The 14,599-nt window shown below is 42.5% G+C and overlaps 1 protein-coding gene across 3 annotated transcripts in view; it reads left to right on the forward strand.

The window, feature by feature from the left end:
- Window positions 1-5,204: 5,204 nt before the first annotated feature.
- prr36b (proline rich 36b) overlaps window positions 5,205-14,599 on the forward strand; it is a 34,476-nt gene continuing 25,081 nt past the window's right edge. Inside the window, exons 1-2 of one of the 3 annotated variants that reach the window (XM_058050392.2) lie at window positions 5,205-5,362; window positions 5,438-5,502. The gene's annotated coding sequence lies outside the window, so the exon portion shown is untranslated. Of the gene's footprint in view, window positions 5,503-14,599 lie in introns of all 3 variants that reach the window. The other 2 variants (XM_058050391.2, XM_078797399.1) reach the window with 2 other exon arrangements.

A 14,599-nucleotide genomic window follows, 5' to 3' on the forward strand; every position in this document is an offset into this window, starting at 1 on the left:
CTGTAGGCAATGTGTGCACACTCAGTGCGGCAGGGTGGTATGGCTGTCCAATATCCTTAGTACATGCATGCATTATTTAGTCAAGGATGCTCCCAGGGAAAAGATGATGCACTTAGAAAATCAGACAGACAGGAACTGGCCAACCTGCTCTGGACATCATCAATGTCACCTTTTTTTGTGCCTTGACTCCCTTTCCCTCAAAGTTGACTACTAACATGTCAACTGCAAATGCAAATAATCATATACTTTATAATGATATGACGATACGGTTCATACAGAAGAAGAATGCATAATGGTCATAAATTCTGCCTCAGCAAAGACAATGCCTTGCTTTTGTGCCGTGGTACTTAATGTTGTGGCCTGTGAGTGTATGTGCATATACCTCATGCATCCTTCTTCACATGTTGCCTGTCAGCACGTTGAAGTATCTGCTGTGCTGGCAGGTTGGGCTCTTTGGGGAGTCGGTGCTATGTGCAAAAAAGAGCTGCAGCTGGTGTACACTCATCTGCCCGGCTTTCTATCCCACACACCATTTGGAGCGTCATGATAAGCACGTCGTGATGGTGCCATCTTTTGTGGTCATTTCTAGGTTTCAGAGGGCCTCCTCATTTTGAAATTGATCGATCCAGTATCAAGTAGAGTTGAGCAACGACCCCACAAAACACCTGTAAAAATGTCTGTCATTGACACACATCTTAATCTGCCCCTCCAAACCCTACTGCAAGCTTAATGTTCATGTTCTCTACAAATTTTGAATCAACATTTGCAATAAAGGTGACTGTAATGTTGCCAAGGGGCGGCACGGCGGTCTAGTGGTTAGCGCGGAGTGTGGAGTTTGCATGTTCTCCCCGTGCATGCGTGGGTTTTCCCCGGGTACTCCGGTTTCCTCCCCCATTCCAAAAACACGCTAGGTTAATTGGCGACTCCAAATTGTCCATAGGTATGAATGTGAGTGTGAATGGTTGTTTGTCCATATGTGCCTTGTGATTGGCTGGGATAGGCTCCAGCACCCCGCGACCCTCGTGAGGATAAGCGGTAGAAAATGAATGAATGAATGTAATGACTAGATTAGACATTCTCTCTTCAATTGCCATTGTTCGGTTGCAATGCAATGTATGTTTAAATCATAAATATGCCTCACACACTTAAAGTACATTATAAGGTAAGATGATGGATGAACAGATGGAATTGGAGTCGCTGTATAGCCTTAAGCATGGTCGTCAGGCTAGCGCTAGCAGGCTATAGTCTAATAATATTCATTCATTCATTTTCTACCGCTACAAGGGTTGCGGGGGGTGCTGGAGCCTATCCCAGCTGTCTTCGGGGGAGAGGCGGGGTACACCCTGGACTGGTCGCCAGCCAATCACAGGGGACATATAGACAAACAACCATTCACACTCACATTCATACCTATGGACAATTTGGAGTTGCCAATTAACCTAGCATGTTTTTGGAATGTGGGAGGAAACCGGAGTACCCGGAGAAAACCCATGCATGCACGGGGAGAACATGCAAACTCCACACAGAGATGGTCGAGGGTGGAATTGAACCCTGGTCTCCTCGCTGTGAGGATCTAATAATATTCATTCATTCATTTTCTACCGCTTTTTCCTCACGAGGGTTGCGGGGGCGCTGGAGCCTATCCCAGCTGTCTTCGGGGGAGAGGCGGGGTACACCCTGGACTGGTCGCCAGCCAATCACAGGCACATATAGACAAACAACCATTCACACTCACATTCATACCTATGGACAATTTGGAGTCGCCAATTAACCTAGCATGTTTTTGGAATGTGGGAGGAAACCGGAGTACCCGGAGAAAACCCACGCATGCACAGGGAGAACATGCAAACTCCACACAGAGATGGTCAAGGGTGGAATTGAACCCTGGTCTCCTATCTTTAAGGATCTAATAATATATGAATTTATATTCACCTCTGTGTATTTATCTCCCAACGTACAACTATGGTGCTTTCAAGAAAAAAAAAACATTATCAGTGAAGCATAAAGACATAAATGGCACATTTTTGTGCTGTGTCTTTCTGTGTTGTTGTACAGCAGCTGGCCTTAAAAAACAATGAGATAAATAATACGGAAACTGTACAGTGTGGTACACAACCCGCCCCCTTCCTGTCTCCACTGCCACAGCCTGTGTGGAAAAAAAAAAAACACCTTCCTTTCTTTGTTGGGTTCTGATAGACCGTACCAATTTACCTCCCTTTTCATGCTCCTTGACTCCCATACAACTACACCTTCCTGTGTTCAATATGAATCGATGGTGAAATAAACGTGACGTCATTTTAATGGATGCTTTTTAGTGGGGAGTCGTTTATGCTGGCGTTAACGGTAGCTGTAAAGAGCAAGACATTGTTAAGCAGCAGATGCTGAGTAATATAATGGAAATGGGATGGCTAAGATGATGGGCAGGGTAGACGGAGGCCAGTTGGTGGAGGTGGAGGTGTACCGTTTGGAAGCATTTCCAAGGCCTTGGCTCTGGTGTAAATACATGTTATAAGCATAATTTGCATTGGCTATATTCATTATATCTGTCATGGAAGATAAGCTTGTTGCTTTCAACTATTTCATGTCTTTATGCAACACACCAAGCACACTCATTATGGTTAATTTGCCAAACATTGCACCATGATAATGAGTTGGTTTTGGTTATATCAACAACTGCTTATGTTGACGACAGTCACATTTTGGATATTCTACTCTACATTTTTTAACATTACTAGAGCCCTCCAGACATGAACTAACACCCCTACAGTCACATTTACGCTTGTATTACACATTATCGACTTAATATGTGTAAATAAGACCTGTGCTTATACTGTTTATATTCATTCATTCATTTTCTACTGCTGGAGCCTATCCCAGCAGTCTTCGGGGGAGATACTGTTTATATATTGTAGTTAATTTTCCCATTTATATGCTTGAAAATGCTTAATTTTGGCAAACAATACGTTAAATTTGCTTCAATGTGCATATTTTTGATTAATAATAGACAATATTCAACCACAAAATAGCATGATTTAGTAATATATTTTTGAAAAACCATGATAAAGTGAAGCCAGCTAGGAGACCAGGGTTCAATTCCACCCTCGGCCATCTCTGTGTGGAGTTTGCATGTTCTCCCCGTGCATGCGTGGGTTTTCTCCGGGTACTCCGGTTTCCTCTCACATTCCCAAAACATGCTAGGTTAATTGGCGACTCCAAATTGTCCATAGGTATGAATGTGAGTGTGAATGGTTGTTTGTCTATCTGTGCCCTGTGATTGGCTGGCCAAAGACAGCTGGGATAGGCTCCAGCACCCATGCGACCCTTGTAAGGATAAGCGGTAGAAAATGAATGAATGAATGAAAAAATACAAAAAAATAAGAGGACTATAGTAGATATGATACAAGAAAATAAGACATATAAGAGATGAAAAAAAGACATTGAAAATGTGTTTATGACCCAGTAAATAGTGTTTAACATTATTAGAGCCCTCTAGACATGAAATAACACCCCTATAGTCACCTTTACACTAAGACAAAATAAGCCATATAGGACACAGAAAATGTTTCTATGACCTTGTAAATACAATTTTTAACCTTATTAGAGCGCCCTAGATTTGAAATAACACCCCTATAGTCACCTTTACACTTTTATTACCCAATATGGTAGACGTAATAAGAGAAAATAAGACATAAACTGTAAGTCTTAGAGTGCAGAACAAAAAAAAATGAATGAATGCTAACTTACATTTCAAGTTTGTAAGTATGCTAACCATGTCAAAATGTTACGTATGGCAACAAATCGGCAACAATTTGACTCAGATTTTTTCACTTATTATAAAATGGAACGAATTGTTTTGAAATTAGAACCGACTATAAATCAACCAGAGCTACAGGAATGGTCAATTTATAATCCGAACACTGTTTGACTTTGGAGGTTCTTTCTTAGACGGAGAAGAACGCTCCACAGGCTGCACACAAAAGGAATCCCATCCAGAAGAGAGCAGGACACAAAAGCCTGGCTCATGATGCAGACATGCCGGGCGGCTGCTGGGAGCTGAGCGGCAGCTCAGCAGACAGTCAGACAGGCGGCATGCCCCCCAGTTGCCGATGAAAAGCCCCATTCTGAGGCGCAGAAAACAAAAGCTTGTAATCAGTGAAATAACACCCGTCACTGTCCAATTCTACACAAGTTAACCAAAACACCGGTGTGCCTTCTCTTGGTTTCTGTTTTTTTTAACCTCACAATTTCCACTTTGTTAGCTTTGGCTGGATGGACGGACAGGTGTTGCATTAATGTGCCTTTTTGCTAATTGCTAATACGTTACAAATGATCACAACCAACAAGTTTATAGACTACAAACACGTAATAAAGCACAAAGTGTGTGTGTGTGTGTGTGTGTGCGCATTCAGCCATGGAGAAAGAAAGAAAAGGGTTTGAAGAGGAAAGAAAAGAGGTCCAGGGGCCTAGTGGGAGGGCAACAGACAACTAGAGAAACTCTGCTGAGAGATAGGGTGACTTGCAAGAGGTGACATCATCCCTAATTTGAATAATCCCTCACCCAGGGAGGTGATTGGTTGTTCTTAGAGAAAGCGGAGTCCCCCTGCTATTCGCTATTCACTCCTTTCAATTTCTGCATGGCGCGCTTGTCTGTTCAATGATGCCTTCAGGGAATATTAGTAACTTCCACTTCTCAGTGGGTTGCCATTATTTTAGTTGCTATTCACTTTGGTAACCGCTCCCGTGACAGTTTAGAATGTGTATCTCATTTTTTGTTGGGGTGTATACAATGAAAACACAGACCGTTCACTTTCTGTTGCGTTGTGTTCAGGGTCACAGGGGAAGGTGCGATTCCTCAAATACTACATACAGTCGCATTCAAACAACACCCGTTGTAAATTTCCTACATACTATACAGTAGCGTAACGTTGAGTTATTTAAAATGTCGCACAATGTAATATAATTTATCTTATTTTATTGGCATAATACTTTACTAACCTGACTTTTTTTTGGTTTGCTGTACCACACCCCCCTACATGCAATTTTATTTAAACGTTCTACTTCAAATCGGCATGTTTACTCATGGCCAAATCATTAACTCAGTCGCATTGTGGGAAGATCCTTCTATTTTCCCACATTTCTATAGCACGTAAAAGCATCTTTCTCCTCCGCCTGTCCATCCATGGGTTCACCAGTCTGCGCGCGACAGCGCATGTGTGTGTGTGTGTGTGTATGTGTGCGTGCGTGTGGCTAATGAAGCGTCACTCTCTCTCTCTTTCTTCCTCCAAGCGAACAAGCATCACTTGTAAAAAAAAAAAAAGAAAAGAAAAACGACGCTTAAGACGGAGAAGTTGCTCGACTCGAGGTCGTCGTCACAGCTCTCCAATATTACCTCTTTACCGGCTTTATCTTATCTCCACTTTCTCTTTTTTTGAAGAAGATCCAGCCGGCTAACACTGGGCGTAGCTGGGAAGGATTCTTGCTAGCTCGCCGCTGTACTGACTGGTAAGCTCACCCATCGAATTAGCATGCCAGCCTCACTTTTCTTACTATATTGGCTAATTAACTCATTTCAACAATAAAAAACGTTCATTTTGACGTCCTTTCAGCTCAAGATAGGCGGCTAATGTGAGTGTACATACGTGCTTATTAACCAGATACTCAACAGTTTGTCTGAATTGTCATCCTCCTGTGTGCGTGTTAGTGTTTATTTTAATATAGTAAGCTGTCACTGCATTATTTTGTACACATTCACTCAGTTTCACTTTCACATTGAGTGCAAAGGGTTTGATGGGGCGGTGGCAGGCAGCATGTTAGCCTCCAAGAGCACCACACCGATGAAACTAAGCGAAATCACATACAGTAAATTGTTGTTAAAATACAAATTTAAAGAATGTGTTCCCCCCTCCTAGACATAAGTATTATTTATAAGTATTTTTCCCTTTAACCTCATCTCTCTCATCCCTCCCTTCCCCATTTATCGTGGATGCCCATTGTTCTGTGAGTGCTGAGAAATGTTCTTGTCTCATTTGGGGGGGGGGGGGGGTAACCGGCGATTCATTTGTTCTCCACCGCTAATAAAATTAAACTTTTCATATGAACGTAACTGCTAGAAAAATAATTTACCCACACCCTGAAGGGACTGTTTGAAATTAAATCCAAGAAGGTTATATGTGATTGAGACTCACATGAACAAAAACGCACGTCTGGTGTGGGGCTGCATGCACAAAACATGGATTCACACATACAAGGGTTCTCATTTGTAAATGATGCTGCCATTTTACTTCAGTAATCACACTGCATTGTCATTAGCCTGATGACCTCACTATTCCCGTCCAGGGCGTCGGTGCCAACTGCCCTGGCCTATCAATCATTCATTGATTTATCTTGCAATGTGTCATCATGGCGTGCATTAATGTGAAAAAAGGTAGTATCTGTTGTCCATTTGTATCTTCCATTCATTGAATTTTCTACCGCTTATCCTCACGAGGGTTGCAGGGGGTGCTGGAGCCTATCCCAGCTGTCTTCGTACTCCCTGGACTGGTCGCCAGCCAATCACAGGGCACATATAGACAAACAACCATTCACACTCACATTCATACCTATGGACAATTTGGAGTCGCCAATTAACCTAGCATGTTTTTGGATGTGGGAGGAAACCGGAGTACCCGGAGAAAACCCACGCATGCACGGGGACAGCATGCAAACTCCACACAGAGATGGCCGCGGGTGGAATTGAACTTGGGTCTCCTAGCTGTGAGGTCTGTGCGCTAACCACACGACCGCCATGCAGCCCTCCATTTTTTATCTGTGTTTAGATAAACATGTACGTATGTACGGCAGAGTGGTTGTTTCCCAATCAGAAGGTTGCTGGTTCTATCCTCCGTACCTTCTGTGTTCATGAATGTCCATTATCTTATCTGAAGCTGGAGGTATGGCTCAGTTGGCAAAGCGGTGTCTCCTAAACTGATAGTTGCTGGTTCAGTCCTCCATCCTCCCATCACCACCGTGTTTCACTCATTAAATCCCAGCCATTTTTCCAAAGCTGCCCCTCTTGGTTCCGGCCATTTTAAATGATTTTGATTGATTTTTCAAGGCACACAGAATATTGTGTTCTTGAGCTCCAGTATTAAGGCATGGTTGATACCAAAAAAAAAGATTAGACTCTCATCCTTCATCACAAAACAAGTTTGTTGAAACAATGATGCCACAACATAAACAATACAATTAGTTGTTTTACATGAAAATATTTTTTTAACAAATATAACACAATGAACTATTTACAATTTTCACATTTACAACTGAACTGCTTGTGTGTTGAAATTTCCCTTCCATGCGTAACCTCTTTCACTTCCTGGTTGCTGCGCACAGTGGAAAAGATGCAGGCCGAGTTCTTATAAAATGCACTTCTGCCACATTATGGTCCTTTTAACGGTTTAAAACTGCACCAAACATGCTATTTTCTATTGTAGAGTTACATCATCACCTCCTTTGGTAGCAAATGAGTTAAGTATGCTTGGGCAAGATGATGAACCCCGATTCGCTCATGATGCTGCGTCAATGCTTTCAGTACCTTGAAGGTATAGAAGCGCTACACAAGTCAAAGTCCATTTACCCTGGCTGGAGTTTTTGGCCAAAATGCATTGAAAAATATGCGTTTTTAAAATATCCGTGTTGGTGTGGGCAGCCTCACACTGGCATGTTAACACGGCTGATTAATGTCACCCCTAAAAGTGACCCGCACAATAGCTTTAGGAGTTATGGCAGTAGGCACTGAGAGCCGCTCCTTTACACACACTCACTTGGTGAGTGAGTGCAACAAGACATATTACACTCCCCTCACTAGAACAATGCAAAGGAGAGATGGCTGCCAGTTGCCTCACCAAGAGCATTTAACAAAGTGCAATCATGTCATCTGAAAATCTTTATGTCCATCACGTATTGCTGTCCTTCAGCCTCTGAGGTTACGCGGACATATGTATATGTGGCCACGGTGGGCGTGGGTGGGCGTTGACCGACATTGAGTGTATTGGCATCATTCTAAGTAAATGGCATCTTCGCTCAGCTAATAAAAGCTCTTTTAAGGTTCGGCCGCAGAAGGCTTGGAGGCAGTCCAGTGCTCTTAAATCTGAGGCGAGCTGAGACCATCAACTAGTCCGCCCCCACGGTGCACTGATGAGAGAATGGCTAACTCACAGTGTTGGCGGTGGGGCAGGGAAATGGAGGACCGACGAGGCAAGGCAGAATGACCACAGTCTAATGCAATCATGTGAAATTGAATTTAGCTGCCATTAAAAACCACAGTCTGTTTTTATTAGGTCATTTACCTTGGTTTTGAAAAGATTATTTTCTTGAAGAGTGGGGCTGCAGCCAGGAGGCACTTTGTATGTTTCAAATGGTTTGTCGTTAAATGCAATATGTCCCACAAAAATTCAATTTAAGTGGGAAACTTAAATGTTATTTGAAATAATTTTTACATGAATTAGTGTAACTTTGTGGTTTGAATTTTGCGGCTTCACTTTATCATTCATTCATTCATTTTCTACCGCTTTTCCTCACGAGGGTCGCGGGGGGTGCTGGAGCCTATCCCAGCTGTCTTTGGGCGAGAGGCGGGGTACACCCTGGATTGGTGGCCAGCCAATCACAGGGCACATATAGACAAACAACCATTCACACTCACATTCATACCTATGGACAATTTGGAGTCGCCAATTAACCTATTAATCATGCACGGGGAGAACATGCAAACTCCACACAGAGATGGCCGAGGGTGGAATTGAACCCTGGTCTCCTAGCTGGCTTCACTTTATCATGGTTTTTCAAAAATATATTACTAAATCATGCTATTTTGTGGTTGAATATTGTCTATTATTAATAAAAAATATGCACATTGAAGCAAATTCAACGTATTGTTTGCCTAAATTAAGCATTTTCAAGCATATAAATGGGAAAATTAACTACAATATATAAACAGTATCTCCCCTGAAGACAGCTGGGATAGGCTCCAGCACCCCCGCGACCCTTGTGAGGATAAGCGGTAGAAAATGAATGAATGAACATAAACAGTATAAGCACAGGTCTTATTTACATGTATTAAGTCGACTATATTGTGTAATACGAGTGTAAATGTCACCATAGGGGTGTTAGTTCATGTCTGGAGGGCTCTAGTAATATTAAAAACTTAATTCAAATATGTAGAAGGTCATTAACACATTTTTTTATGCTCTAACAAAAACAATATTCTGTACAGAAGGAACAATTGTAACAGATGCCAACAGTATATTTGTAAACCTCACTCCCTGAGCTGTGTTGGATGACGAGTCAGCGGCTAGCACTGCTCAACTTTCATTCAGTGGTGATCGGTGGTTGATTGCGTGGGTGACCACCGGTTACACAATGTTACTTGACATCCTGTTGTTCCTCATTATATCACCAACAAGTTGATATTGTAGCAGTCGTGTCATGATGAATAGAATTGTTTTTGAAGTCATTGCACAAATCTAGTATAAAATCTAGTATAGGCTATGGCTATTTAGTGGCGATTTTTGCAGCGTAATTCTGACTTTTATGAGTTACATTTAAAACCAGGCAAGACACACACCTTTTAATTTGCCTTCTCTGATGAGCTGGGTTAATGAAAAACATGCTTAATGAGCATGAGCAGTCATTATCATATGGAACGGCTTTTGCAAGCATGTGTCTTAGGGCCATTTAGAATTTAATGACCTATTTTCCTCCCAGCTGGCCTCTTCAACCCGAGAGGGGATATGATTGTTGCATTAATAGACTTGTGAGTCAGCTCGCCCTTAGCCTAAGGACTGGTGTTGGGTGAATGTTTGACTCACAATGAAATCCCCCCACAGTTCTCTAAATCTCAATTGTGACAAGGGCGAGCCTGTGCCTCTGGTCATCAGTCTTTTTTCACCCACAGCTCGTGATCCTTGCCTTCTCTGTGTCAATAAAATCACCGCCATTATGCTGAGGTCTTGTTTAAGCCATAGCAACAACAACAACAAGAGAGAAGCTTGATGTTGTGCTTCAGAAGAACTGCTAAAGGCGTGTACTGTTAAAATTATACACTGGTAATAAAGCAGTGATGAACATCGGTATTGTTTTCTGCAGTCCTTCTCTTCATTGCTGTTGTCACAGTTGTGAGGGCAGGCAGTTGGCACTGGGATTTATTTGCCAGCAGCTGCAATAATTTGCTGTGTTTGGATTTTATGAATTCCTTTGATGGGTGGATGTACATAATAGATAGGTTCACAACCCTCTCTTTGTTACAGTTTGGCCCTATATAAAGATGATTATCAATAGTAGGGGTTTCAGAGCGGATAGGACACCGATATTGCAACCTTGAATATTGAATATCGATCCAATACAATATCATCACTAATCATACATACTCTTATTACTTGTTTTCTACTGTGGATTGTTAAAGAAAGGCTTCATCAAGTGATATTGCGGATGTTGATTTTGTTAATACTTGGGTCGTTTATATTGTTTATTTTTCTATATTGTGTATTTTGTACTGCTTAACTGACTCTGTACTCTTGCTGCTGTGCAATACAAATTTCCCCACTGAGGGACGAATAAAGGCTTATATTAATCTTAATCTTACTCAAACAGGGAACAGTAGGTATAGTTTTATCGACAATGTAGTAAGCATAATGGAGTAAAGGTAAAGGTTACCCAAATTTATCATGCTTTGCAAATGTTGCGGAGAGTCTCGATTGTATGAGGGAGCCAGTGGTTTGTCTCTTGTCCTACATGCTGATTTTTTGGGGGATGCTGCCTCAAAAAGTTTGGTCGTACTAAACTTTCCTGGTTCCGTGCCACTACAGGAAACAAGTTTTGCACTCAGCTGCAATGTCTTTGTCAGACTTGTCAGACTAAAAAAATACTGCCACACATCCGGCATCACTCCTACTTCTTGCTACTTTGTTAGCACACGCTAACAAAAACTGTGAATTTACATGTCCAGTCCAGTAGCTAATGCGTAATGTTAATGTTAGAGGTTATTACTCTGTCTGCTTATGCTTATGCCACAATTATTACAATATGTAAGCTGCTTTGACTCTGTCTTGATATATCTTTGGTGATGCAGGTTGACCAGTGTCTGGTTTGTTCTTAGACACTTGTAATTATTAGCTTCATATGTCTGGTCAACCAGCCACGTTATTTGTCTTCCATCTGGACCGTGCCATGCTCCTCCTCAAACAGGTCATAATCCTCTTATGGACACAGTTGTTCCACTTATACTTGCCCAGCCTGTGTCCATGTCCTGTTTGAAATCCAGTGTGCTGAAGCCTCTTGGGTGTGTTTTTGCCGTCCTGTCCAGATGCTTTGGTTTTACCTCTTCCACTGTTTGCTTTATCTTGTGTCACTGATCCAAGCCACCAGCTGGTCCTGGCCTCGGCTGATCTCATTTACCCCCAGAGAGGAGCTTGTTTGTGGACAGACAGCCCATTATGGAGATGATCCAGCGGCTCTTCAAGTTACAAATTAGCCTTAGTTTGCCTGTTGCCGGGTCCGCCCAGTGCGTCGCAAAGACTTAAAAAGAGTCACTGCCATTTTTCTTATCTCCCAGGGGAGAATGTTAAAAGCATCAGAGCAACACCTGCCCACTAATGGACTTCCTCTGTGGAGATGGTAGCCATGCTCCCCACTTTGTCTCCTGGGATCAATATACGCAGTTAAGCTTTGCACTGTCGCTGTCTCAGTAGGTGGTGGGCACCAGCCTTGTTTCTGGTTGGGGTATTTTACAACCCTTCAGTCTTACATCACTATGGTATTGTTTGAATTCTGGGCCATATTGAGGTCTCAACTACTAGTATCTACAGTATCTCTATTCCATCTTTTCTCTGTCACTTGCGGATTTACAGTGTTTGAGGATAGTTGAGGGCAACTGTGCAAGATTAGCGTCTCTCTTTGTCCAGGGTTAACAAGATCTGTCATGTGTTAATCTGTCCATGCCCACATGGGGGTGGGGTGGGGTGGTGATGTCTCTCCGAGTGCGACCACACCATTAGAATAACCTGAGTGTTTGCATCCATATGCTGTCTGCAACAGATTGTTTGAAAAGTGTGGAGTATGACTGACATTTGAGTTCTTTATGTGACACATTTTGTAGATATAATTATCATCTTTTCTATAATCCTGGTAGCTTCCACTGTCAGCTTTCCCCCTTCTTTTTAGTTAAGGATTCATTGAAGGGCATTTAACATCTCAGAGTGAAAGTCTAATGACTGCTCAGGATTAGTACCAGCCTTTCTAATCACGTTTCTGTGATCCAGGTGTCTGTCACGCAACTCGCTGCCACCGGCGAAGTAAACAAGGGGACAGAAAAAGACTTGTTCCTTCCTAACAGCGCCTCCTTTAAGCTTGCTAACATTGACTTATAGAGTGTCTCAGCAGACCATTAAACCACTAGAAATTGATTGATGCGGATAACTGTTTACTGTGTCCAATTGTGGAGTGACAATCAAGGGAGGCACGTGGTGAGCTGGTGACCCCGCTGTCCGCGCCAGGTCTGTATCACCATTGGTTTCGGTTGTTTTCCTCTTCGTATCGTATGTGTGTTTCAAATTTAGACATTCTCAGATGGAACTTCTCTTCCTCAAGCTCCCTGCTCGCTGAGCCCTCCTACAGACTGTGGAGAGCAGCATGCTTTGTTTGGAATTTGTGTGAGGGACATAGGCGGTTTCCTGACCTCAAGTCGGGGGTGTTTGGGGAATGTTTGTGTTCTGATAAGTGTTGCATTGATAGAAGAAGCTCAGTTTTTGTTTTGTTTTTGCTTTGATCCAGCAAATGCAATTTCCCTGAAACTGTGAGCAAGCAAAATGTTTTTACCTTGAGTGTGGTTTAGGTAGTTGAGTGAGACTGCTGTTGTGTTTTAGCCGAGGTTGAATGGGAAACCTCACACCATGTCGTGATTGTGACTTTCATATCCTCTCTGCATGGGGCCGAATCCTACATTGTCAGCCTTGATAAGTGACATGGACACTTTCTTGTTTTCCTATGAATTCAACAATGTTTCTCGCCTTCTTTGTCAAAGTTCTTTGGCCCAATGATGGGCTATTTTGCAAGCGTATAAGCAGGGACTTGTGGTGTAACTGTGTTAGTTAGCAAAGAACTACAGAGTCAACCGGGGATGATGTCACAGACGGTCGACACAGACATGCTATGAACACACTCAAGCTTCCGGCGTGTATTAATAACACAACAAAACTGAGTACTGTTTGCACAGTTTGATCACAGAATTCAGCGGAATGATACACTCAGTCCAAACGGACTAGTTTGTGTAACATTCCAGTGTGCCAAATGTGTACTTACAGGATACTGAAGTATTGTGTAAACTTAAATTTGGTGTGTGATTCAAGATGGCTGAATGAACAAGCAATGTTATTAACGTACCAAAGGGTATAATAAAACAGTATGGTACTACAATAACCGAAATAGACTGTATAATGTGTTGCTGAGACTCAGGTTGCGTGTACAGCATGTGTTTTGCAAATGCAACCCTGGTGTGACAGGAATGAGAATCCTTTATGAACAGGTCAGGAATCAAACAACACAGCTGAGTATCTTGTATTTCTGCTTGCTGAAGACTAAAGCAAATCAATTACAGAGTCAGAGGCCACCAAAATGCCCGTGTCCTCAAAAACAGACCCACTTTTCTCACCGCCTGTGTATTTGCTGACGCCGTCTCTCGCCTCACAGAGACATCGGGTATCTCAGAAATGAATCCACCAAGCTTGTGGAATATCAGTGGCGTGTTACATCGGCCACAAAAGCTCACTTTCTTTCTTTTGCATCTTTTCTGCCGTGTTCTCTACCCCACCCCCACCATTGCTCCTTCCTTCTCCCACAATCCCTCTCTTTGACTACTATTTAGAGTAGGCCCGGGGGATAGAAGAAGGCCCACAGAATGCATTTGTGTGTACACAGTTGTGTACTGTGAAAGCAGGGTTGAATTTCTGCTCGCACAATTCATACTTGCCCACGGATGGTCGGTTGGCTAAAGCAAGGCGATGAGAGGGGGCACTTTGATTTAGGCCTTTGTGTACATGAGCCAAGTCTCTTCATTCCAGCACACATCATTGCTTAAGAGACAATTTCATCACTGACAGAGACTCCGTCCTGATTTTCATCAACATTTGAATATGTGACAATCTGCTGTTTAAGCAGCCCGCTTTATGTAAATAGAGTGAAGGAAATACTTCAGCGTGTGACCTGATTATTCAAGAACAGTGTTTGTGTCTAGACTTCCAGAAAAGCTTAGATCCCTAAGCAGAGCTGGATGTCTTCCAGTTATTGACAGTGTTTATCCGAGCAGTGTACACACACGTTTTGTTTATGGCCCTATGTGGGTATTAGGAAGGGAGGATTTCAAGGAGGATGATCTCACCTTCCAGAGCTGCCTTCCCCATTATTAGCTTATGGTGAGGCCTGATTAAGTGTAATAATAATGACAACATACGTAAACATCATTTACATAGTATAAAACCAGCAAAAATACACGGAAAGAAATTGCATTTAAGTTTTATTTGGATCTCTGAGCTCAACATTTGGTATTTGTGTGGGTTACTGCGTGGCTCATCAT

Source organism: Doryrhamphus excisus, linkage group LG16, assembly GCF_037039965.1.
Source record: "Doryrhamphus excisus strain RoL-2023G ecotype Guam linkage group LG16, RoL_Dexc_Guam_v1.1, whole genome shotgun sequence".
In the NCBI taxonomy this organism is placed as follows: domain Eukaryota; kingdom Metazoa; phylum Chordata; class Actinopteri; order Syngnathiformes; family Syngnathidae; genus Doryrhamphus; species Doryrhamphus excisus.